Here is a 24876-nt window from a genome sequence, read left to right as displayed (position 1 = left end):
TCTCTCACATGGGCTGTGGTGAGCACTTTACTGACGGAGCCGCCTCCTCAGCTCTATTCCAGAGTTTTCCCATCGCTTCTTACAGAGCCCTCTGCCCAAGAAGGAGCCATGCGCTGTCTCTCCTTTGTTCTACTTTCTGTCTCTGTGATTTTGCCTACTGCAGGTCCCTCATAGGTGTGGCCTCAGGCAGTGCCGCCGTCCTGCTTTGCCTAGCTGCTTTGACTTGTTACCATATTGTCAGGCTCCTTCAAGTCACAGACTGTGTCAGAACTTCTTCCTTTGACAGCTGAGAAAATCTCTTTGTATGGGACTGTTATTTCCTTCATCTGCGTCCACTGATAGACATTTGAGCTGCTAGTACTTTTTACCACACGACTAACATTTTAAATTTTATTTTCATTTATTGTTATTATATTATTATTTGTGTGTGTGTGTGTGCGCGCGCGCGCGCGCATGCACGTGCACACACACACACACACACACACACACACACACACACACACACACACGCGCGCGCGCCTGTGCCTGCACATTTGTATGTGCTCCATGATAGCCAGTGCTCACAGTGGCCAGAAGAGGGCATCAGATCCCCTGGAACAAGAGTTAAGCGCTAGGAGTCAAATGCAGGTCGGCTGCAGGGACAGCCAGTGCTCTAACCTGCTGAGCTAGCTCTCCTGCCCACAACCATATCACTTTTTAATCATCTTTTGAAGCTGAGAGGCATGAAAGCAGGACACTTTCTTTTCTCTGAGTCCGTCCTCTTTTTTACCTCAAACTTCTTCAACTTTCTCTTTGATGAGAATAACCCAAGAAAATGGCAGACCCAAAGGAGAATCATGGTCCTAGGGTCACAGTGAGTTGACCGTGCCTGGCTTCTAGGTGTTGCCCTGGGCAGAGAGGGGTCGGAGCCCGCAGGTGATGACACCCTCCCCCCTTTTCTTCCACAGGTCAGGCCTGTTTTATTTTAGAGGAATAGCAGAGTGGGAAAGTGACCGTGTCTCCTGCTACAGTTCAGTGTGTATAGACTTGGGTAGTTGTTGTTGTTGTTGTTGTTTTTTAAGTTAAGGTTTATTTTTATTTTATGTGCATGACCATCTTCCTATATGTATGTCTGTGCACCATGTGCATGCAGTACCTATGGAGACCAGAAGAGGGCACCACATCTCCCAGAACTGAGCCCAGGCCCTCTGCAAGAACAAGTGCTTTTAGGGGCTAAGCTATGTCTCAAAATTGTGAGTGTGGCCGGGCGTGGTGGCGCACGCCTTTAATCTCAGCACTCGGGAGGCAGAGGCGGGTGGATCACTGTGAGTTCGAGGCCAGCCTGGTCTACAAAGTGAGTCCAGGACAGCCAAGGCTAACACAGAGAGACCCTGTCTCGAAAAACCAAAAAAAAAAAAAAAAAAAAAGTTGTGGGTGTGACTCCTTAAGGCGGAGTCTCTAGAGGGTAGAATTAGAACATCTAAGCCGGTGGAGTAAAATAAACAAAAGTTGCTCAGTCGGGCTGAAGAGATGGCTCAGCAGTTAAGAACGCTGACTGCTCTTTCAGCGGATCCGGGGTTCAATTCCTAGCACCCACATGGCAGCTCACAACTGTGAGATCTGATACCCTCACACAGATATACATGTAGGCAAAACGTCAATGCACATAAATAAATTATTAAGAAAAAAAAGTTGCAGGGCAGGAGAGATGGCTCAGAGGTTAAGAGCACTCACTGCTCTTCCAGTGGTCCTGAGTTCAATTCCCAGCAACCCCTGGGTGGCTCACAACCATCTATAATGTGATCTAGTGCCCTCTTCTGGCCTGCAGGCATGCAGGCAGAGTGCTGTATACATAATAAATAAATATTTTTTAAAAAAGAAGAGAAAAAGTTGCTCAGCCTATTCGCGGGTGGGTCAATGAAGAACAAGAAGATATATAAGCAGAAAGCATGGAGACCAGGGCTTCCGCTGGAGCTGTATAGAGAGGGTGCCTGGTGCCCACAGGGCCCTGGGCTGAGTCCTTAGTGCCCCCATAAAACACCAGCAAGTCTATCCAGAACAAGATCATACACACCAGTAAATTACAATAAGTGTGAGTGGGTTAAATTCCACTACAGAGGCAAGAGGGCTCAGATGGGCCTAAAAAAAATAGCAAAATCCAATCATTTGGTATTTCAATGATATATGTATTCATGGTACAGAAAGGAAAAACGAGAGCTAGAGCAAGAGGGTGTTGCTATTATGCCGAGCAAACAAATGTTAATGGTTGGAAAGTGCCATGTGCCAGTGCTGAAAGGCAGCTTTCCTGGGGATGATCAGGACCCTTCTCCACTGCTGGCCCTTGGGTGGGGAGGTTAGAGGCTGTGAGGCAGCATCTTTGTGCTGTGGTACTCAGTCTAGCTTTGCCTTTCTTCGTCTCTGACCACATTTGTTTTTCATAAGTCAGTGTCTTTAAAATGCCGTTGTCTGCATCCGAGCAGCGCAGGTGGACCTGGAGGCACTCACAACCAAGTGGTGCTTTGGCCAGGCCACCCTCACTCTCTTCCCTGGGCTCATTCGTGCCGCGGCGGGGTTGGGGGGCATGTCCCTCACCTCTCACCTCTAGACATTGGCTATTCCTGCTGGCTTCCTTTCTTGCCCCACCCCTCATCTCCCTATGGCTTCTGGGATTGCCCCCTTGTCCCCTGTCATGTAATGAAGCCAAGAGGCCTTGGCTTGCTGCTTGGGGAGACCCAGAACACCAGTAGCTATATTTTCAGTAGACTCTCCTGCCTCAGTAAATCTCTGGTTCTGGAGGAGGGTTTGAGCTGCAGGGAGAAAAAAAAAAAAAGCAACTGAAATACTGGCCTTGGCCAAGGCTGCTGCCTGGATTTCTCCAGGCAAGTGTGGTCCTTGGAGCATTTCCACCATGGGGGACGTGCTGACAGGGTCTGTTTGTGACCCCAGGGCAGCTTGCCCTCAGAAATGCCCTCTTCCTCTCTAGAGGCCTTTTATCTTTTCTGTGTTTTTGTTTATTTGTATTCATTTTTACTTTTATCAGGAGAAAAAAAATTTAAAAATCAAGTAGAGACAGTAGACTCTGCCCCAGCCTTCCTGCGTCAGCCTCTTTTCTTTCCCTCATTTCTAAGTAATGGGTTTATATTTCTAGCACTTGTTTCTTTTTTTTCCTTTAATTTGGGCTTTTCCGGTCATTGTTAAGAATTTCTTGCTGTGGGAGACGAGGTTACACTCTCTTGTAAGCACACTCATTAGATTCTCCTCCATTTCTTAGTATACTCATGTCTCTCTATTCAGATAAATCACTATTCATTATTTACATTATTACTGTGCAAGTAGTATTTGTGGCTGACCCAATTAGCATGCCGTGATTGCATTTGCTTCCCTTGGATTTCCCCAGAGTTGGCCACTGCCTCTTGGCCTCATCCTGGGCCCTGCACCTTTTGGTCTTTTTCTGAGTGTGCTTGCCATTTTTGTTTTTATGGGCTCAGATTCCTTCTCCTTTTTCTTCTTCCCTTCTTTCTTTCTTTAATACCATGTGCTTTGGAGTCTCAAGAAAGCCAACTACACCAGCCCTGTGTTGGCTTTTAGTACTTTCAGTCTTATGGCAGATAGTGTTTGAGAAGAGTTTTAGATTTACAGAAAAGCTAAGAGAAGAGGGTCCTCACCTTCCCCTGCACCCGGCCAGCAGCTTCAGCTGGGAGCAGGTGTTACAGTGGCCAGGCCTCCGGAGCTGGCACGCAGCTACCTGAAGTCAGTGCTTAGTTACACTCCCCACGCCCTTGCTCACCAGCTCCTTCCACCCAGGGTACATTATTACGCTGAGCTGCCCTGCGTTATGCGACTCCCATGGGCTGTGCCACTTTCTGGATTTTCCTGGGTTGTGATGACCTTGACAATTGGGATGAGTGCTGGTCATGTGCTTTGTGGGATTTGGTTTTTCTCTGACGTCTTTCTCAATATAAACGGTAATGTTTACGGTCATTCCAAGAAAGGACACAGGCCCAGAGCTGTGCTTTTGTCACATCACACATCAGCTTCTGATCGTCAACAAGATTTGTCTGAGGTTGGCCTTGATGGCTCCTGGCTGAAGCAGTGTCTGCCAGGTCTAGTCCCTAGAGGTGTCCTATCTGTTCTTGAGGAGAGACAATGAAAGGGCTACAAGAGCTGTGGCTACCCACACAGCGCTGCCTTCTGTCTTTTCCTCTCTCTCAGTATGGCTACCTGGCTGCTTGCTTCATGCTCTGTTTGCAGTGCTCCTCCATTTTGTTAGTCAAGTTTGTTCCAATTTGAGCCACTGGGAATCCTTCCTTTTAGCTCCTGTACCCTTGCCATGTGTCCCCACACCCCCATCTGCTTTCTTTGTTTGGTTTGGTTTGGACTCTGGTTTTTTTTGGTCTGTCATGAGTCCCTGGTGCCACAGTTCCCCAACTCATCTCATCTTTCCTGCCCCAGCTCCAGAACCAGCCATTTTTCCAGAAAGCCTGCTTCCTCCTCCTGGAGAGTTATCCTAAAAATAAAATTGAGATATTAAGTGTTCTTGCTGTTGGAATATCCTCTCTTTCAGACCCCCTAAGTGGACAGAGACAAACATGTTTCCATTTTCATTTAAAAAATGTTTACTGCATTACTTATTTATTTTATGTGTGCATGTACACCTGGGTATATGTGTGCAACAGTGTGTGTGTAGATCAGGGGACAGCTTTTGGGATCTGTCGGTTCTTTCCTTCCACAGTGGGTTCTGGGATTGAACTCAGGTCATCAGAGTTGGCAGCAAGTATCTTACCCCACAGGCTCTTATTTTCATTTTATAATGTTAGATCTTTGTCCATTAAGAGCTTAACCCTTTTTTTCCTTAGCATCCTGTCTTAAATAACCTAGTTAGGGGCTGAGGATATGGCTCAGTTATAGAACACTTGTTCAGCACACATGACACAACAGGTTTCACTCCCAGTGCCACAGAATGAAGGAGGAACCTATGTCCCCACAGCCTTGAGACTACCTTTATACTTTACTAGAATTTTGTCCAGTCAGAATCTATTTGTGTGTAGTCCACTGGCTTTTGCCTGTTCCTGCACCACATTATATTAAATGTTAAGACTTTATGAGCCGGGCAGTGGTGGCGCATGCCTTTAATCCCAGCACTTGGGAGGCAGAGGTAGGTGGATCTCTGTGAGTTAGAGGCCAGCCTGGTCTACGCAGAGAAACCCTGTCTGGAAAAACCAAATAAAATAAATAAATAAATACTTTATAATTCTCACAGGCATGGATGCTTTCTTGCTGATTTTCCTTTTCAAAGTTTTTCTGACTTGAAAAGAAAGTTATTTGTGGGGAGGGAATGCTTCTTTAGTGTATTTTCTTCTTGTTGGTGGCACCCACCTGACTTGACTGCATGAGACTAAGACTGAGTGCTTGGCTACAAGCCTCTTGTTCACTCAACAACCTGCTGGAGTCTGAGGTTTGCCAGTACGTCAGCTAGTACCTGACCATCCTGAAGATGGGTTCATCATGATTGGCAATTTTCTTTTCTTTTTTTCTTTTCTTTCTTTCTTTCTTTTTTTTTTTTCAAGACAGGATTTCTCTGTGTAGCCCTGGCTGTCCTAGACTCCCTTTGTAGACCAGGCTGGCCTCGAACTCACAGCAATCCGCCTGCCTCTGCCTTCTGAGTGCTGGGATCAAAGGTGTGCACCACCACACCTGGCTTTTCTTTTGGTTTTTAAAAAAGATTTGTCTTTATTTTATGTGTATGGGCAGTTGCCTATGTGTGTATCGGTGCTCACCATGTGTATGCAGTGCCCTTAGAGGCCTGAAGCAGGCACTGGATTCCCCAGAGCTGGCATTGTAGATGGTTGTGAGTAGTCATGTGATGGGAACTTAATCCAGGTCCTCTGTAGGGCCAGCACGTGCTCTTAACTACTGAGACATCTCTCCAGCCCCACTATTGGCATTCTTGACCTCAAGAAGAAGTTACTTCTGAGAGCAAGACAGAAGAAAGGGTGGGAATCTCTCTGTCAAATATGTTTGGTTGAGAGGCATCATTTTTCCTGATTAATATCTAATGGCATGTCCTCAAGTGTTTCCTAGGAATTTGGTGTCACTTCCAAATACTCCAAGAGAATGAATGTGCTTCTGATGGGACAGCTTGGGTTCGCAGGGGCCTGGCCCCTTCTATCCTGCAGCATCCCTGAAGCTGTGTGTGAAAGAAACAGAGAACAACCAGCAACCCTTTTCTTCCATGGGCTGGATGTTCTGGGCCCAGAAGGGCTGCTGTCTCTGACAGCTCCTCAGGTCCCTTCCCTTGCCCAAGCTGTAAGGATTCCAAGGAGGCCTTTTAAACCTCATTAACCAGGAAAAAAAATTTCTGCAGTGCTTGTAATTTGCTAGTGTACCATGACTCTGTGGGCCATGAACAGAGGCCCAGAGGCCTGTGTCTGTGGGAAAGCCAGGATGGAGGCCAGGAGCTGCTAGCTGGGCCCCATAAAGGCAGGGGACCCGCCTGTCGGGCAGCCTAGTAGTTCACCCCAGCTCTATCCCTAAGAACGAAGTGCCCCAGCAGGAAAGGAGGCATCTTTCTTGGCCTGTGCCAGGAAGGAGCCGCTCAAATGGTCCAGATAGTCACTGAACTGAAAGCCAACCTTGTTACCTATCACTGAGAGCCAATGGGAATTGGGAATTTATTTTATAGCATACTGTTTTTGTGCCCTTGTTCTGGTGGGAGAAAACTCCTCATCCCGGTTTTTGGGCATCTCTTCCTTCCACTGCTAGTAAGATATTTGTGGTATCAGGGCACTTCAGGCCCTAACTGGCTTCTGTCGTCTTTTCTTGAGGGCGAGACCTTCCTGTTAAGGCACGGAAATACAGGCACTGAACATAGTGGCTGTGGCTGTCACAGTCTTGTAAGGCAGCAGATCCTTTCCATGTGCGGTCCAGGCTGACCTGTCATCCCAGCAAGGAGGAACTCACAAACCTGACTCCAAGGCTTTGTAACCAGACCTGGAGGATGCAGGAGGGTTTCAGCCGCCTCAGCAGCTGATGTCTGGAGATCAATTAGAGATAATGGCTCTGCATGGACCCAGAGAAGCCTTGTCCAAGCTCTTTCCTGGTTGTAGCTGTGTTTACCTCATTAACGGGCTCACTCTCCTTTTGAGGTTGGATTTGTGCTGGCTGCTTTGTTTAATGCAGAGGGACCAGTGTAGACCCTCAGCAGGCTGGTAGCTCTGCCACACCCACTGGAGAGAGAGGCCCCCAGACAACCCCCACTCCCTGTGACTCCACCCCTGTTGTGTGTGCTTCTGAGGAATCTCTTCCTTGATTCACTCAGAAGTCATTTGTTGCTAATAAGTGCTGAGAGCCACTGGGCACCAGGAATCTGGCAGTGAAGAGCACAGCAAACCTGTCCAGCCTCTGTGCACACAGTCTGTGAAGATGGTAAATAACTCAGGAAGAGAAAACAGGGAAGAACGAGGCATTTGGGGCAGAGGGTTCAAATGGACTATGACAATATGCTTCTGAGGAAGAAATCTCTGAGGCACTGTAAGCCAAGCCCTGATTGGTGGGAACTAGCCCGCCCTCCGAGCTTTTCTGCAAAGGAGACAGCACGGACCAAGGCCCTGGTGTAGGACTATAGAGTAAGGGATAGCACGTGGGGACAGGACAAGGAGGAGTGGGACAGCCTGCAAAGGCACAGGGCTTGCCAACTGGGCACAGAGTTTGCTGTGTGCCACTTGCTGCCCCTGGGGCAGAGCAGGACTTGATCAGGTATTGGAGCAAATGAGGCTATCCTGTGGCCCCAGGGGTTTTTTGTTGTTATTTATTTCTTTATTTTGGTTTTTCGAGACAGGGTTTCTTTGTGTAATATCCCTGGCTGTCCTGGACTCACTTTGTAGACCAGGCTGGCCTCGAACTCACATAGATCCACCTGCCTCTGCCTCCCCAGTGCTGGAAATAAAGGCGTGTGCCACCACACCCGGCTAGTGCCTCCAGTTTTGAGCATGGCTGCCTTACTTTTCCTTCTGAGGTCTGCAGCTTCCCTGTTCTAAGATGAGTAGTTGGTCTGGGCTGGCTCTCAGCACTTAGCAGACAGCCTGGCTTTCACTGTGGAATCCTTTCCCAAGGGAAATGGGGTAGAGGAGTCCAGGGCGCTGCCAGCTGCCATCAGGTAGGAGTGCCCCTGGCAAATCTAGGCAGACCCAGAACCCACTCTCCTGTCCCTCACCTCTACCACTTTTTCACCCTCCTGGCTGTTCCCCAGTAATGGGATCTGGGGGGCCTTAAGCTTTGTGTAGGGGAGAAGGATGCAGCCACCACAACCCCACCCCCACCCCCAAAGAGCATGAGTTACACCGTACACCTCACCAGCTTGAGGTCATTTAAAATGACTGTGAGGACAAGACCTTCCTGTTAAGGTGCCTAAATGCAGGCACTAAACACAGTGGCTGCGGCTGTCACAGTCTAGTGCCAGGGCTCGAATGCTGCTGAGGAGGTTTGCTGTTGCCCTCCCCAGCCATATCTGCAAGTTGAGGGGCTGTACACTTGGTTCCCCAACCTCACAACACAGGACGAGCAGAAGTTCTTGGCCCTGAGTGCAAAGTCCACACGCCATATAGTGGGAGCTGGCTTCCTGGCTTCCTGCTTCCTCCCCAGACAGGAGCCCGGCGAATGCTAGCCGCCTGTGTAGCAGCGGCTCTTTCATTCCTGAAGCGAGAGGGATGGGAATCCTGCTGTAAGGTCTGCAGTGCTGGGTTGGCATCTAGGCAGCTCTGTTCAACTTTTCTTTATGTTGTGACTATCTTATCCCATCCAAGGTGAGAGGGTGGTGGTGCAAGGCTAGTTCAGCAAAACAAAAGCTTTCCCAGAAGGCTGCAGAGTCATGTTGCTGCCTCTCTAGGCCAAACTCTCGATATGTTTCTGCCTCTCTAAGCAAAAGGGAAGCTGCAAAATAGAGAACTTTTGTTTTTTTATTCTGTATAACTGGGAAAGAACGCACATATCCCAGGTAAACTATATTCTGCCACAGGACCTGCTATGGCTTGGGTGCCTTCATCTGAACTTGGCATTGCCTTTGGGTGGTAAGAGGGTTCTGGCTAGGGCAGGAGAGGAGAGGAAAAGGAAATGGGCCTGGGGCAGGCTGGAAGCAAGGAGAAAGCAGCAACGGCAGAAATCGATTGCCTGCTTAGTACAAGAAAACTAAGGCTCCATTTCAGAGCACCTAAGTAACCCGCATGAAGTCATGTCAATGAAGGTGCATCCCCGGCATCCTAACACTGTTATTTCCCAAGGCAAGAGAGGAGCAGAGAGAAGAAAAGAGTCATCAGGGTAGAGTCAGGCTGAGGTCAACAGTGCTCCAACACCGTCCAGGTCTGCTGACCTGCCATGGTCTCTGACCCTAACATGAGCCACACAGAAGGGGCTTGATTTTTGCTGCATTGTGACTGTCATCAGTGACTAGAAACTCAGCTGGTGAGGCTTAGGTTTTTTTGGCTAAGGAGTCCTACCTTAACAGGGCATGCTGTGCATCCTAGAGACCCAAACCTCACTCCAAACCTCAGCATGCCCCTTGCTTCCAGCTCTGTGACTATGTACACCCCATGGCCTCTGCCCACCAGCTTCCTTACTGCTGAGTGACTTGAGTCACCTAGTCTCCCAAAGTATCCAACCTTCCTGTGCATGTGGCACTTAAATTACCACCTCAGCCTGAGTGGGGGGCTGTGGGTTTCAGGGTGCTCTGGGTCTCTAAGGCACAGGACCTTGTTTGGCTCGTCACCGTTTTCAAGCTTTCCGTGGACACGTGTTGTCCCTACCAACCCATATGCAGATGAGTGCAGAGTAGACAGCTCACATGGTTTCACCCACTGTCCCCTCCTCTAGGCAATATCTAGACCAAGAAACAACGTTGTCTATACAAAGACCCTTGTGTCCCTCCTAGTCACTGCCACAAGCAGAGGTGACCACTAGCCTGACTTTTAACAGCAACTGAAGCCTGTGCTCCTGCGCGTGGGCTTGTGAGCACCATTACACACCATCAGTCATCTGTTCCTTTCACTGCTGAGCAGCAACAGGCCACTGTCCTTCTCCTACCTGCTGTGGTGGCAGAAGTCTGGCGGCTTTACAGTAGGGACTCCTGGCAAGAGCACCACTAGGAGCACTCTAGGGTGGGCTTGGTTTTGTTCTGTTTTAGAGACAGGGTCTCACTGTGTATCCCTGGGCAGCCTAGAACTAACTCACTGTTGAACAGTCACCTTGAACTCTGAAATATACTTCCTCCACCTCTTGAGCACTGGGGCAGAAGGCCCCACTGCCATGCCTCATCAAGGTGTGTTCTTCAGGGGCCATCTTCCATACACGCACAGGAGTGGAGGCTGTAGGTGGGTGGCCTTGGTCTCATGGTACAGCCTCTCTCTTGTGGCCATGAGAAAAGAGGGAGAAGAAGCCTAGGCATGCGGCTCACTCCATCAGAGTCCCCGGCATGTGGCCTGCGTTTAGCACCAAGCGAAGCTATGCTAGGATGAAGGCGTGGCCCTAGAAGGCTGCTCTGTGCGGCGTGCGGTGAGGACGCGGCTGTGGCAGGGCCTGCCCCACTCCCTGAGCTAGCTCTCTGATAGGGGAGAAGAGGCACAATGCAACACTGTCAGCTCCACGTTACATGACAAAACTGACAAGGGCCCGCCTCCAGACAGGTTGCCATTTAAGGGCCAGTCTGTCATCTTAGCACTCTTGAGTTTGGCAGAGCCCAGGCTTGGTGGCAGCGGATGGGGCTTTGTTGACAGTCTGTGTCTTCCTACCTAGCAACCCCTCCCTACTGTGTACATCTGTCGGCAACAGCTTACGTATCCTCTCTGCAGAGACCTCCTGGACGAGCCTCTTCCTTCCTTGCAGCCCTTTAGCTGCCAGGCGCAAATAGGCTGTACCTCCTATGAGCAGTGTCAGATCAAGAAGCCGCATGATCATCTGCTTCATGTCCCCCTCCCTGCTGGCCTGCAGGTACCCAGAGGCAGGCCTCCTTCTGCATCGCCCCTTCCTGCTCATGGTGCCTGGCACAGGTGAGGGGCCTTTGTACATATTTGTGGAAGGAGCACATCAGAGTCATGGAGGGCTGCTCATGCATGAAGAGAGGCAGAAGATGGTGACTCTGTCACAGCAGAGTTCCCAGAGAGGACCTGAAGATTAGGCCAGTAGGGCTGCACAAGGCCTTGGGTACCAGAACAGGCTGCTGGGAGCTATAGGAGGTTTCATAGAAGGAGAGTGTCAGTACCAGAGGACATCTGATGGGCTTTCGGATGTTTTGTTTTTTCTAGACAAGATTTCTCTGTGTAGCCTTGGCTGTCCTGGACTCGCTTCATAGACCAGGCTGGTCTCAAACTCACAGAGATGGCCTGCCTCTTCCTCCCAAATGCTAGGATTAAAGGCGTGCGCCACCACGCCCAGCCTGATGGCATTTTGAAGCAAGGCTCTTGGGAGTTAGAGAGAAGGCTCAGTGTTTTACAGCACTTGCTGTTCCTGAAGAGGACCTGGGTTCAATTCCCAGCAACCATTCTGTAGCTCATAACTATCCATAACTCCAGTTCTAAGGGAGTCTCCCTCTGTGGCCTGCTTCGGGCACATACATACACATAGGCAAAATACTCATGCATATAAAATCTAAAAAATCTAAAAAAAAAAAAAAAAGGTACTCTTAGAGCAGAGAGTAGTGAAAGAGTAAGTGACCTGTGGCCATGGCTGTCATGAGCATGTGTCTCCCCAAGTCAGGCTTGCTTGGTGCGTTCACAAGGGGAAGCCAATAGCGCAGGGAGTGATGGCTGGACTGAAGAATGAATGGTTTAATGGAGCCACTCCTCTGCCTCTGTTCTAGAGTGTAAAATGGAGACACCTCCTACTTCTCACTATCTTTGGTTTAGAGAAGAGATACCTTTTAGGAGGAGCCTTTCCCCTGTTCTTCAGGAGAATCTTCCCTCTTTTCTCCACGATGGTGACATTCCCAGGGTGTCCCCACACTGGTTTATTCCCCGCTGTGATGTGGGCAGAGAGGTTATGGGGGTTGAGGTACATGCTGGTCTCATCAGATATTAACTGATCCCTTTAAAATATTTATTCTTTTTCTCTTACGTGTATGTGTGAGTGCTCATATGAACGTTTGCTCCGTGTGCGTGTGCGTGTGCGTGTATGTGTGTGTGTGTGTGTGTGTGTGTGCGCGCGTGCGTGCGTGCGTGCCTGGTACCTGAGGAGAGAAGGGCTGGAACTGGATTTACCGGTGATTGTGAGCCACCACGTGGGTGCTTTGGAACCACACCTGGGTCCTCTGTAAGAATGGGCCACTGTTCCATCTCTCCAGCGTCTTATCAGATATCATAGAGCAGCAAGACAGGAAAAGATAGATGAATAGAACAGGTAATTAAAAAACAATGGGACGCTGGGTGGTAGTGGCGCACGCCTTTAATCCCAGCACTCGGGAGGCAGAGGCAGGTGGATCTCTGTGAGTTTGAGGCCAACCTGGTCTACAAAACGAGTCCAGGACAGCCAGGGTTACACAGGGAAACCCTGTCTCGAAAAACAAAACAAAACAAAAAAACAATGGGGCATTTTTGTATTTTAAAGATGGAAAGATGGCTCAGTGGTTAAGAGCACTGTCTGTTCTTCCAGAGGTCCTGAGTTCAATTCCGAGCAACCACATGGTGGCTCACAACCATCTAGACTGGGATCCGATTCCCTCTTCTGGCCTGCAGGTGTACATGCAGATAGAACACTCATACGTAAAGTAAATAAATCTTTTTTTCTTTTAAATGATGAGATAGTTATATTTATGTAGTGGTGCTGAGGATCAAATCAAGGGCAACTAGAAAAGCACTCTGCCAAGTGCTACCTCTCAATTCTTAGCATGAACAATTTAAGAAAGTATTAGTTCAGTACCGTAGTTCAGGCTTGTAACACCAACATTTGGAAGGCTAAGAAATGAGATAGCTATAAATCTTAGGCCAGCCTGGAGTACATAGTATGGACCCAGTCAAAAATAAAAAAATTAAGAAAGAAAAAAATAAAGATAGTTTTAAAGGGCTGGGGCTATAGCTCAGCAGTGGGCCACTTCCTTGTCATGCCCATGAGGTACTAAGTCTGATCCATCAACATCAGAGGAGGACAACCAGACATGAAGGCCATGGGAATCCAGCACTCAACAGGCTGAGGCAGGAAGACCAAAAGTTCAAGTCCAGTCTTGCTATACAGTGCGACTCTGGGGAGGTGGGGGGAGGAATGAATATGAATCAGACCATTTAGAAAACAAAAGCAAAGCTGTGTTGATTGTATAGCTCAGTTGGTAGAGTGCTTGCCTAGGTGATGGCACATACCTCTAATGCCAGCACTTGGAAGGAAGAGGCAGGAGGATCTCCGTGAGTTTAAAGCCAGCCTGGTATAAAGAGCTGGTTCCAGGACAACTAAGACTGTACAAAGAAACTTTGTCTCAAAAAAAAAAAAAAAGAAAAGAAAAGAAAGGAAAAACACCCCCCCAAAAAAAAACCCACCAGGCAGGCATGGTAGCACTGTGATCTCAGCACCCAGGAACTAAAGGCGGGAGGATCCAAAGTTTACAGTTATTCTTAGAGCAAAACAGTGAGTTCAAGGCCAGCCTGAGATATATGAGACTCTATCTCAAAAAATATATATAAAATAAAAAATAAAAAGCAGACTGAACCTCTATTTCAGTAATTGTGTGGAGATAAGTTTAAATAGAGACTTTAGCCAGGCGTGGTGGCGCACGCCTTTATTCCCAGCACTCGGGAGGCAGAGGCAGGCGGATCGTTGTGAGTTCGAGGCCAGCCTGGTCTACAAAGCGAGTCCAGGACAGCCAAGGCTACACAGAGAAACCCTGTCTCAAAAAACCAAAAAAAAAAAAAAAACCAAAAAAAAAAAGAGACTTTATGCTGCAAAGACATAGATATTCCAAGAGAATTCAGATGAATTATAACAAAAATTCTGAATTCATGGGAATCAAAACCTTCACCTTGAAGCTCAGCATGGTGGTGCACACCTTTAATCCCAGCACTTGGGAGGCAGAGGCAGGTGAATTGCTGAGTTGGAGGCCAGCCTGGTCTACAAAGCAAGTTCAGGCTACACAGAGAGACCCTGTCTCAAAAAAACCAAAACAAGAAAAAAAAAAAAACTAAAAAAAAAAAAACAAAAAAACCCCTCACCTCCAAAGCTGTGAAGAGAAAACTCAACTGCACTTGATGATGTAAGATTGTGAAATTTCCTTTTACAGTCTTATACACACACACACACACACACACACACACACACACACACACACACACACACACACACAGATGTTCATGTAGTGTCCTCTAATGCTCACTGCCTTATTTCCTTGAGACAGGATCTCCCACTAATCCTGGAGCCACCACCCACCAGCTAAACCTGCTTTCTTTCTCTTTCTTTTTTAAAGATTTATTATTTATTTATTGTATATGAGTGCTTTATCTGCAGAGGAGAGCATCAGATCACACTATAGATGGTTGTGAGCCACCTTGTGGTTGCTGGGAATTGAACTCAGGACCTCTGGAAGAGCAGGTGGTGCTCTTAACCACTGAGCCATCTCTCCAGCCCTAAACCTGCTTTCTGATAGAACTCAGGACCACCCACAATGTGCGGGGCCCTCCCCCATCAATCACTGACTAAGAAAATGTCCCACTGGCTTGCCTAAAGCTTTATTTTTACAGAGGCATTTTCTCCATTGAGGATCCCTCTTCTCAGATGATTCTAGCTTGTATTAAGTTGACATAAAATTAGCTAACAGTTCTTTTATCCACTGAGCCATCTCCTCAGTTCTTTATTTTATTTTATTTTTTTAAACAACAAAATCGTAATTTTGGGGGCATGAACACCGTGGTACTAGTGTGTGAAAGTTGAGGACAACATGTGGATTTAGGGGCTTGAACTCAGGTCATCAAGCTTGAGAGGAAACACTCTTACCCACTGAGCCGCCTTGCCCTCCCTCCACCCATGCACTGTGTGCTCTTATGGACCGTCATGTAGTCCAGGCTGGCCTTGAACTCACCATGTAGGCACTAATGACCTTGAGCTCTGGATCTTCCTGCTTCTGCCTCCTGAGTGTTGGATTATAGAAATGTGCAGTTTATTCACATTGCACTCCAGACCAGTAGGTACTCTACCAACTGAGCTACATTCCAGCCTCGGGTTTCTAATTTCAAAGGAGAAGGCTTTCTATCAGGTACTGGGTTGATCAGTACTGACTCAGCACTATCAGGCACTGTCTCAGGACCTGCTTTATAGTTGAGGAACTAGGCATACAGGGGCTGAATTGCCATCATTCGCATGCTGTCAGAGCGTGGACTGGTCCCAGGGGGCCAAATCCCTTTCTCTTTGTTTATTGTGAGGTACTTGGGATGGGAACCTTGTCTCATACTTGCTGAGCCAATGTCTCTCAGAGCCTTCCATGGACCTCTTCTATTTGCCTTCCTGCTGCCCCTTTTGTTTCCTTTAAATTCCATTGGCCCCGACCTAGAAACCGAGCTTGCCTCACCTCAGCAGGCCAAGTGAAATCCCCACGTCTCTCAGCTACATACAGGGTCTTAGCCCTGTGTGCCCTGCCATGCTTGTCCCTCCCTCTCCCTCACCCCACCCCCTTGCTGTAACATTGATCACTGTTGTGCTTCTAGGACCTTTATTCCAGTTGCCTGGAAGGCCCATGCCTCAGAGCCTTCACCCAGCTGTCAGCCTTTGCTGGGTCCAGTCAGGGAGCACGCTGTCTACTCCTGAGGGTGCCTGGCATTCCCCCTAGCTCGGCTGCTCCTGGCTTCATTCTGTCCTTATTTTCTGCCTCCCCACCACCACCACCTGCACCCTATGTCCAGGGCCCAATCAGAATCCACATGTTGCATTTAGCTGGTATTCATGATATTAGCTGGTTTTTGTTTGTTATTTTTATTTTGGCTTTTGGGGTGGTATCTTGATATACAGACTAGCATGCTGACCCGAAACCTGTAATGAGGCTTCTGTCCTGCTTCCTGTAACTAGCATTATAGGCATGTACCACACACCCTACGCATGCGTGGTTTTGCATAGTCCAGGACTATTTGTCTTCGGAGACCCTTCTCTCGGGATTTCTTGACTGTGTGTCCTCCCACTATCAGATTCAGTTATTTTTGGGGGGAGGGACCAACATACACACTGTTTTCCACCATCTTCAGAAGGTGCACCCCATCACGTCAGGTAACCGCCCTTTGGGGCAGTTGATTTGATGGCTTGGTTGGGAGGTGAATGCTCCATTGCTTTAGTGGGCAGGTACTCCTTCCCCTCTGTCATTAAGAAGTAATTTGTGGTGACACATGGCTTTTCAAATGCTTTCAGATGTAGTGTCCACTCTGGTTGGACTAAGTTCCTGTCCTTCCTCATGTCCCCTGGCCTGGCCTCTGCTTTGGGGTCGTGGTCATAAAAGGCTGCGTGTCGGTACTCCATAGAGCACATGCTTCTACCATCCGTTTCCAGGAGCGCCCACTGCTGAGCCTGAAGGTGACACAAAGGCTGTGAGGGGCAAAGGACAGCTTTTTTTTTTTTCCCTCCCCACATTGGGAGCTGGGAGAATTCTTGGTTTAAAAAAAAAACTGGGTCATCCCAGACTGTGGCCACTTTTAAGGCCAGAGGGAGTTGACCAGAGGGACAAGGACACTGAAAACCACCACCATAAAGTTCTTTCAGGAGGGGCAGCCTCTGTGGGGACAGGGACTGGAAGGCTCTTGACATTCAAAGTGCTGCCCAGCCAGCCCAGGTGCCTGGCAGGCCCCTCGGAGCCTGTGGGCCATGGGGCTTAGAGTGTTGTATTGCAAGGACTGTAAATGAGTGCACACCAGCTGCCCTGCCCTCCTGAGTTACACTGTTCTATTAGCCTGAGGAGAGGTGGTTATCTGGGTTCAATTTCACCTTTGAACTTCAGCTGCCTTTGGCTTGATATTTCAAGGTCAGATGTCCACCAACACTGTGAAATAGTGACTCAGGCCAGGAGGTCAAAGGTCTCAAGAAATGTGTTGGAAAGAGGCCGGAAATCCTGAGCCAGAATTATCTCATTCAGAGCAACGAAGGACAGCTCCCATGCTGGAAACGCCCATATTGCCCTAGATGGACTGAACAAAGTTGTGATCCGTGTAAGGGCAGCCAAGACCTTAGACTCCCACACTCCAAAGGATGAGAAGTAAAGGTCCAACAGAAAGCAGGAAGAGTGAATCGATTAACTGATTTGAAGACACACTTAATTTCAGGGTGCTAATGAGTAACACGCCTAACTCCCCCTTTTAAAAACATGAATTTCATATTGACAGTAAAATCTTTAGCATGTGCAGAATGAAGTCTGTGTGCTGTTAATTTGTAATTTCTAATCCATGAACACGGAGCTCCCAACCTGTGGCTGTAATTACAAATCAAACCTATAGAGGGAGTCTTGTATCTCATAGCTTGTTCACAATGCAAAGCTTTCAGAGGAAGAAAGAAAAGGGTTTTTAAAAGAAAAGTTGGAGGGTTAAAGGCAGTCTGTTTCAAAATTGCGAACAATCACGGTGGCTGTCTTGTTTGCTTTCATCTGCTGGCTCTACTGTGAATGAGTTGTAGCGTAGAGGGATCTGTAGGAATTGTCCTTCCTCCTAGAGGAACCAGGAGGTGGGCTTGTTATTGGGTTTCTTTTTGGGGGCGGGGCATCTCCCCCACAGAATTCCACGAACATTTCTATATCCTTGTTAAAGCACAAGCTTTATTCAAGGCCCATGTGTTCCAGCCCGGGTTTTGGACTTGGTGGTGGGGAGTTCGGGAGTGGGGGCGGGGATGGGATGGGGGCGTTTGCCTCTAACCCATTTTTCTCCGTCGAGTCTTTAATTCTGCCGTTTGGAGACTAGCTTGTTAGGTCGCAGGCGAGTCTGAGGTTGCCCGGAGGATCAGGGTACCCCTTCGGACACCTCGCGCGCGGCCCCATTCTATTTTCTGAAACCAAGGCAGAAGGTCAGTTTGCCCCGAGGAGGACCGCACCTTGAGTCGGTGTGCGTCCTCCTTTTCCTATTGAGTCCCTGCAGACTGTGCGCGCCCAGGTCTGGGCAGCATTCTTGATATTATGCTATGACTTTACAACTGTAGCCAGCGCGCCGTAAGGAGCCGGCACCGTGTGGTCTGCTGGAGCACAATGACCGGTGGAGTGGGGCGGGGGCCCTCAGAGGGAGCTGGGAGCGAGCCGGCGGTGGGCGCTCCTGGTCGCCAGAAGGTTTGGGTCGAACAGGTGAGCGCAGCCTGGACACTGGAGCTGGCGGCTAGGCGAAGAGGAGGGGTGCAGGGGCGGGTACAAACTAAGTGGTGGGAAAGAGACAAAGGAAGAGTGAGAGGCGAGATGGTGCAGAATAGAGACGAGGCGAGGGGAGGAGGCGGCCGGTGAGTAGGGTGCTGAGGAGCTCAAGCTTGAACTTGATGGAGAAAAGGGGGCCCTGAGGTGTGGGCGGGGGCCCCCGACTGAGAGTCGGCCACGTGCCTGGCTTTTCCTTGTCAGAGTCCCACTAAGACCTCTTAGGGCTGAGCCCTCTGGTCCCACAGCCCTGCCCCACGAGCACACACGCGTCGACCTGGATTGAGAGACGCGTAGGGTCGAGAGCTATCTGGAGGCCCCATGGCACCAAGAGTTCCCGACGACGCCTGCCTTAGTCACTTTCTTTGGGCCAAGTCTCCCTCTCCTGGCCTGAACGCAGACAGCTTGCAGGGTACGCCCCCACCCCGCCCCAAGACTTGAAGTCCGCAGCCTCTGGCAGCCAGGGGCGAGCCCAGCTCCGGTAGCCTCCTTTTCCCGGGCTGCGAGCCCGCAGGGATCTTCCTCCAAGCTCTTCTCCCTTAAGAGAGCTCTCTACCCAGGAGCTCATAGCGGCGCGTCCAGAGCGCTCTGGTCCCCATACCTGGCCCAGCACCCACCTTCCTCCTCTTCTCCCCCACTCTCCTTTCTCTTCTCCCCCGTGCCTCCTTTTCCTCTTTCCCCCTCCCCCCGTGCCCACTCCTCCCTCTCTCCTTCCCCTCCACCTCCTCCCCCTGCTGCTCCTCCTACTCCCCCTGAGTGCGTCCTCCTGCGCTCCCCTCCCCCAGGCCCCCGCCCCGTGCCGGGTCCCGCCCCCTCCCCCGCCTCCCCGTGCCCGGTGCCCCCCCCTCCCCCTTCCTCCCGGGCCGCGGCGCCGCCGCTGCTCTCGCCTGGGCCCTCCCCCTGGCCACCCCCGCCCCCGGGCCGGGCAGTGACGCGCCGCGGCCGTGCCAGCCCCTCTCCCCGGGCGGCCGCGGCGGCGGCGGCGGCGGCGGCAGCAGCAGCAGCAGTAGCAGCAGCACCAGCAGCAGCTGGAGCGGTGGGGCTGTCACCGCCTCCCGCTCGGTTCACTCCCAGAGCTAGATCGCCGGTCCGCACCTCGCCACCCGCCCAGGTACGGAGTCCTCGGGGACCCCGCGACTAGGCTGGTCCCGGGCCCTCGGCCGCCGCCCCCTCCTCCTGTCCTGCCGCTGGCCGTTGAGCTGCGGTTAGGGGAGCTGGGGGGTTCCGAGGAGGGGGACTCACGGGGAGCTTCCTGAGCCGGACAAGCTGCTGGCCCTGGGTGGAGTGGGCTTGGGTTGGGGGCGGGCTAGAGTACGGGAGAACGGGGAGGGGCGGAGGCTGCGCTCCGGGGCCTGCGGGGCGCCAGAGAGGTGCGCCTAGCTTCAAGTGCCCGGGGCTGAGGGGCGCACCCCACTCCGGGCAGTGTGCGCCGCCAGTCCTGGGGGGCGGTGATTGTGTGCACCGGGCCGCGGTATTGTGCCGCGGCCACGCCGTTTGCAGCGGGCTCCGCACCGCGTCTCCCGGAGGTAGACGTTCGCTGGCGGCGGGGCGGGGGCCAGGCTCGGGTGGCCGCTGCCTCCGGGAGAAAGGAAGTGGACTGTGTTTGGGGATGTGGGGACGGGAAGCGCAGAGTGGCAGGGAGGGGTTCCTTGCCACGGCGCGGGGAGTTGAGACGCGGTTTGCACAGTTGAGCCCACTTTGGCAGGCTCCTGTCGCTCCACTGAGGGACCGACAGCCCCTCTCGTGTGCACTCTCGGAGAAGCCAGGGTGTGGAGAACCCCTGGTGAAGGCACACAGCGCGCGGGGCCTGCGGGGAGCGCGTGCAAGGGTTAAGGTGGATTTACACCTCCGCCCTCCCGCTGCTCGACGCCCTTCACCTAGGGCTCCCTGGCTGGATACACCGGCAGGCGAGGAGGGGGGTGGGGTGGGACCGAGAGGGGAGAGTGCAATTTACCTTCTTATTCCAGCCTCTTGGGTTCAGAAGTGACCCTACTCTCACTCGGAGCGGCGTTTGCGGGGAGTCCGGCCGCCTCTCTAGGCCGTTCTTCCTGGGGGAAGTTCTCATTAAGCCTCGCTAATTAGCATTATTCCCGGAGAAAGGTTAAGGTTAGACCGTCCTTTTCCTTATCGAAAGCCCCCTCCCTGCCAGTCCCTTCTCCCTCCCCTCTCCCTCAGAGCACAAAAGCACAAAAAGAAAGTGTGAAGAGGAGCAGATCAATGGAGAAGCCACAAACGCATTAATTCAAATGGAACCCTTTCCCCCTCTAAAACATTGATTTTTCTTTCTGTCTGCTCTGAGGGGAGATGAATAACCTCCTGATTTCACCTGAAATGGTGTTTGGACTCTGTGATTTCCCCCTCTTTCTGAGGATTGTGGCCTGAAATAGATTCTCCCTTGAGATAAAGCCCTACTTATCCCAGAATCAGCTGGAAACCCCCTCCCCCCACTGCACACACCAGTGTTGGGGCCTGGGGAGAGAGTGTTGGTGGTGCTCTCTTTACTCCTGTGGGCAAAGAGCCTGGGATGGTGGAGCCAGGTCCCTTGACCCCTGAAATATGCCTGCTTCTGAGTTGTGGGTTGGTGTCAAGGAAAGGGCCCATTGATGGCCCAGGCCCCAGTGGGTAGCTTAACCCCAGGTTGTAAATTACCCTTTCATTGGAAAGCCATTTGAGCCCAAATGTGTCTTTGAATGCAATCCAGGCTCCACTGCTGGGCCCTCCTATAGAGTAGTCTCAAGGCAGTACCTCCGGCTCTCTGCCTCAATTCAGCACCTTCCTGCCGACCAGTGGCAAACTGCACCCCAGCCTTGCTCCCTACTGAGAAGGCTAGCTTTGAGGAACTTCTTCCCCTGGGCCTCAGCCACCCTGGGGCAATGGGGACCTAGTTCAACCCTGAATTGCTCAAGAACTTTTTAGTCTAGCCTGAGTTTTTTTCTTGGAAGGATAGTCCTGGAGAGGATTAGCTGGGAGTGATTCCCCCTGGCCATCCTTTTGGCTAGAAGAACCCTGCTTGGCCACGAAACTCAGATCCTTATTGATAGTAGGAGCTGGGGCTATCAGTGAGGTCTCGTGGTGAGGAATGCTGGGAAAACAGTCAGTTGCCTTTGCATGGGAACAAAAGCCCATACACTAGTGGGTAGGTGTGGAAAATGCTCAGTCCAGCCAGCCAGGCATCCACTATGGCAAGGACAGTAGAGCATGCACATGGGTATGTGAATACGGTTCTGACAGTCGCAGTGTGGTATGCATGTGGGGGGCGGGGAGGAGAGAATACTCCAAGTGTGGTGGGTGATTGGCTGGATAGAAGCCTTCCCCTCCCCCCACCCTTCCCCAAGAAGAGTGTGTTTGTATGGTTAGTAAGCAGAGGAAGTCTGTTAGCAAGAAGTAGTGGAATTGTGTGGGCTGTGTCTCAGGAAGACTCATTCCCTCGTTGGAGGCCTGGTGGGCATTGATGGGTACAGCACTAACAGCCTTGGAAGCCCCACAGTGCCCAGGAGCTAACTCAGATCACCCTTCTGTTTCTTTCATGGAACCCCATCACAAGAGGAGCTTGCTTTGGAGCTTGGGAATTTTCAGTCTCCATTAATAAGTGCCTGATAAGCTGAAGTAGTTAAAGTTGGGGTCAAATGTGGTTCAGCACTTTCTTGGCGTACTCTAAGTGATGCTCAGAGTATGCTCACCCTAAGCAGCTCAGGGACTGAGCACCCTGACCTGCCTGGGCTCACAGGTGACCCAGAAGGCAGGGCCAACACTGGACTGAGAAGCCACCTCCTACGTCCTAGTTCACATGCTAGGGATAGGTTGAGAGCTATGGTTGAAACAACTGCCCACACTGGTGTTCCTTTCAGCTGCCCCAAAACCTGGGGAGCAGTGCAGAGTCGGGGGTGGGGGTGGGGGTCTGGCTGGGAGTTTCTGTGTCCTGCCTGGCTTGGGAGCATCCTTGTACATCACCACCCCCTCCATGGCCTGAAACCCACACCCAGGGCTCCAGATCTGGCACTGAATTCTCCGTAAATCCTCCTCCCTTTCTTTCTCAAGTGAGTGGTAGAGATAGAGTTACAGCTCTGAGGAAAGGCCTGGAAAATATTGTAGGAGGCCCGCCCCAGAATTCCAAGTCCTGTAAGATGCAAATGGCTCAGCTTGAGAGGCACCAGGAACCCAGTTCCAGAGAAGTTGACCCCAGTTGTAAAATAATCAGGTTACTGATAGCACCTGCCCGTGGTTACAGCCCTGGATACAGCCCTTCCACTTTCCTCAGCATGTCTCCCGAATTCCCCTCCTCTGGGCTGCATACTGGTTGGTGCTGCAGAGGCCTACAGAGGAGGAAAAGCCTGGGCTGAAGGTAGGAGGCTCAAGGCTTTGGTCAGCTCCCCCTCTGTCTGCGGGTGTGTCCTAAGGGCTGACTGGGTTCTATCCACCCTGCCCAGCCACGACAAGAATTCCTTTTTTGGGGAGGTTCGTTGGTGCTACTGCCCTGTGACCCATGATGGCACAAGCACTATGGTCTTATGAACATTTATTGCCAGGTGGGCAAGGCCACGGGCTGGGCTTCGGGATGTAAAGGGCAAAGGCTGGGGGGACCTAGGCTCAGCTGCCTGGTCAGGTACACAGAGTCTCAGGAGAGAGAATTTAGAAGCATGGCTTGCACACTTTCATTTTCAAATGAATATCTCATTGAAGTTGCTTAACAGAGAGGGAACAATTAGTAGCTCAAATCCTCCTGCGATTTAAGAAGGGAGCAAGAAGACGTAACTTACTTGTGACCTCTTGAGGGAGCAGGGGCGTGCCTGGGGTCCTAGGCAGGCCTTAGGCTTCACCACTCCTGCCCTGGGCTGGCTGCCTCTCTTCTCCCCTCCCTCCCACAGGTCCCTCTGGACTTGGGTGATGGGTCTGAACTGTGTGCTCTGGTAATTGCCTGTGTAATTGCCCGCCTCGCCAGCCTCAGCTCCAGGGTTAGCAGAGACACTGAGTCTGCTCCTCTGCAGGGGCTGCCCTTGCTCCATGGACACCAGGCTCTGCTGGCAGCAGGGCTTACAGAAGGCTGTCTCCAGGTGCATGCTGAAGGGAGTTGTGCCAGTCTGGCTACCTTGCTACAACTTACTCGGTTCTGAGAAGTTGAGGTTAATAGGCTTGATTTCTCACTTTAAACAAAATATGTGTAATAATATAAATGTATATGTACAAAAATAAAATAATTTTTTTAAAAAAGGAAGAAAAAAAGAAAAAGAGCCATAGCACTCAGTGTCTGGGTTTTCAGAATTCCCAGAATCACCTTCACAAAGCAGCAGTTGGGGTGGCAGAAACCTGGGGGCTGTGGACAAGTTCTGGGGAGAGAGACACTGATGTTCAGTAACTGTGCAGGGGTCCCAGAGCCCTTTCCCATACCTGTAGATGGGCCCGAAGCTTTAGTTGATTGCTCTCCCTAGAGAAAGCCTGAAGCTAGGAGCCTCCGTAGCTCCCGGATCTCATCACAAAGTAGATGTTCAGTAATGTGCATCATCTCCGAGCTCATGTGGTGTGTGCGTGTGCACAGGCCCTTAAGCATATGAGCCCCACTAGCTATGGGTTACCTTGGGTATTATCTTGAGGCACTTTGTCATTAAGGAATCAGGTACTTTTGATCAAAGGGTAGAAAGTGTAATTTCATGGCTCTGGGTGCAGACTGTCTGGATTCAAACCCCAGCTCTGCCTCTGGTTCTGTCACTTGGGCAGTTGGGGCAAACCTTGGAGGTGCATGTGTGACTAGAGAGAGGACTGCCCTGTGGGGCCATTGTGAGGAAATCTTATGAAGCTCTGGTCCTGGAACGTACAGGTATCGGATGCTCTTTCTTCCCAGGTAATTTCAGTGTTAGTGTGAAATGCAGGGTGAGGTGGAGCTCACTTTTCTGCACAGTTCAACTGTCTAAGCCAAGCAGCCCTAGGCTGTTTGTGGGATGGCTAGCAGCTGTAACTAAGGGCAACATGCAGTCTCTGGCCTGCCCGCCCGCCTGCCCGGGTCCTGGTTTTCATATGGCCCCTGTTCAAGAACTGCGCAGTGGGACCAGAGCCCTTCATTGTCATATTAATGCAGCACCTCCTGCCAGAGAGTTTAGTCAGTTCAACAGGTCTTGCTGCCTCGTGGGGAATTCAGAGAGTAGGCAGCCTGGTCCTCACTCTTGGAAGGACCCAGAGTTTTCTGGGATGAGACAGGACAGAGCTCCGTGGTAGTTTTGTGCTGCTCTGGCTGACGGCACAGAGAGATGGGCAGGTTGTTTAAGAAGAGCAACTGTGGCTGGAGGATGGCACGGCTTTAATCCCAGCATTCCGGAGGCAGAGGCAGGAAGATCTCTCTGAGTTTGAGGGCAGCCAGAGCTACACAGAGAAACTCTGTCTTGAAAAGCCAAAGAGAAAGGAGGAGGAGGAGGAAGAAGAGGAGGAAGAGGTAGTGGTAGTGAAGGAACTGTGGATCATGGGCAACAACTGACGTGAAGCCACGTCTGCTCCATGGATAGGGAGTAGCAGGAAGGCCAGGAACAGCGTATGCTCCTTAGCTGGGTTCCCAGCACTTAGCAGGACACTTGGCCCGCAGTTGGTGTCCA

General features: G+C 50.9%; 1 protein-coding gene across 7 annotated transcripts in view; it reads left to right on the top strand.

The window, feature by feature from the left end:
• The window catches only part of NOL4L (nucleolar protein 4 like), a 125263-nt gene that overhangs the window by 69309 nt on the left and 31078 nt on the right, over nt 1-24876 (top strand). The window contains exon 1 of one of the 7 annotated variants that reach the window (XM_084777393.1): nt 19199-19409. The exons of the other annotated variants lie outside the window; for them this stretch is intronic. The gene's annotated coding sequence lies outside the window, so the exon portion shown is untranslated. Of the gene's footprint in view, nt 1-19198; nt 19410-24876 lie in introns of those variants that run through there. 7 annotated transcript variants of the gene reach the window in all.

The sequence above is a fragment of the Acomys minous genome, assembly GCF_964271855.1.
Source record: "Acomys minous genome assembly, chromosome: 3".
In the NCBI taxonomy this organism is placed as follows: Eukaryota; Metazoa; Chordata; class Mammalia; order Rodentia; family Muridae; genus Acomys; species Acomys minous.
The sequence above is the reverse complement of the archived record's forward strand: the minus strand, read 5'-3'. Positions and strand labels throughout refer to the sequence as shown.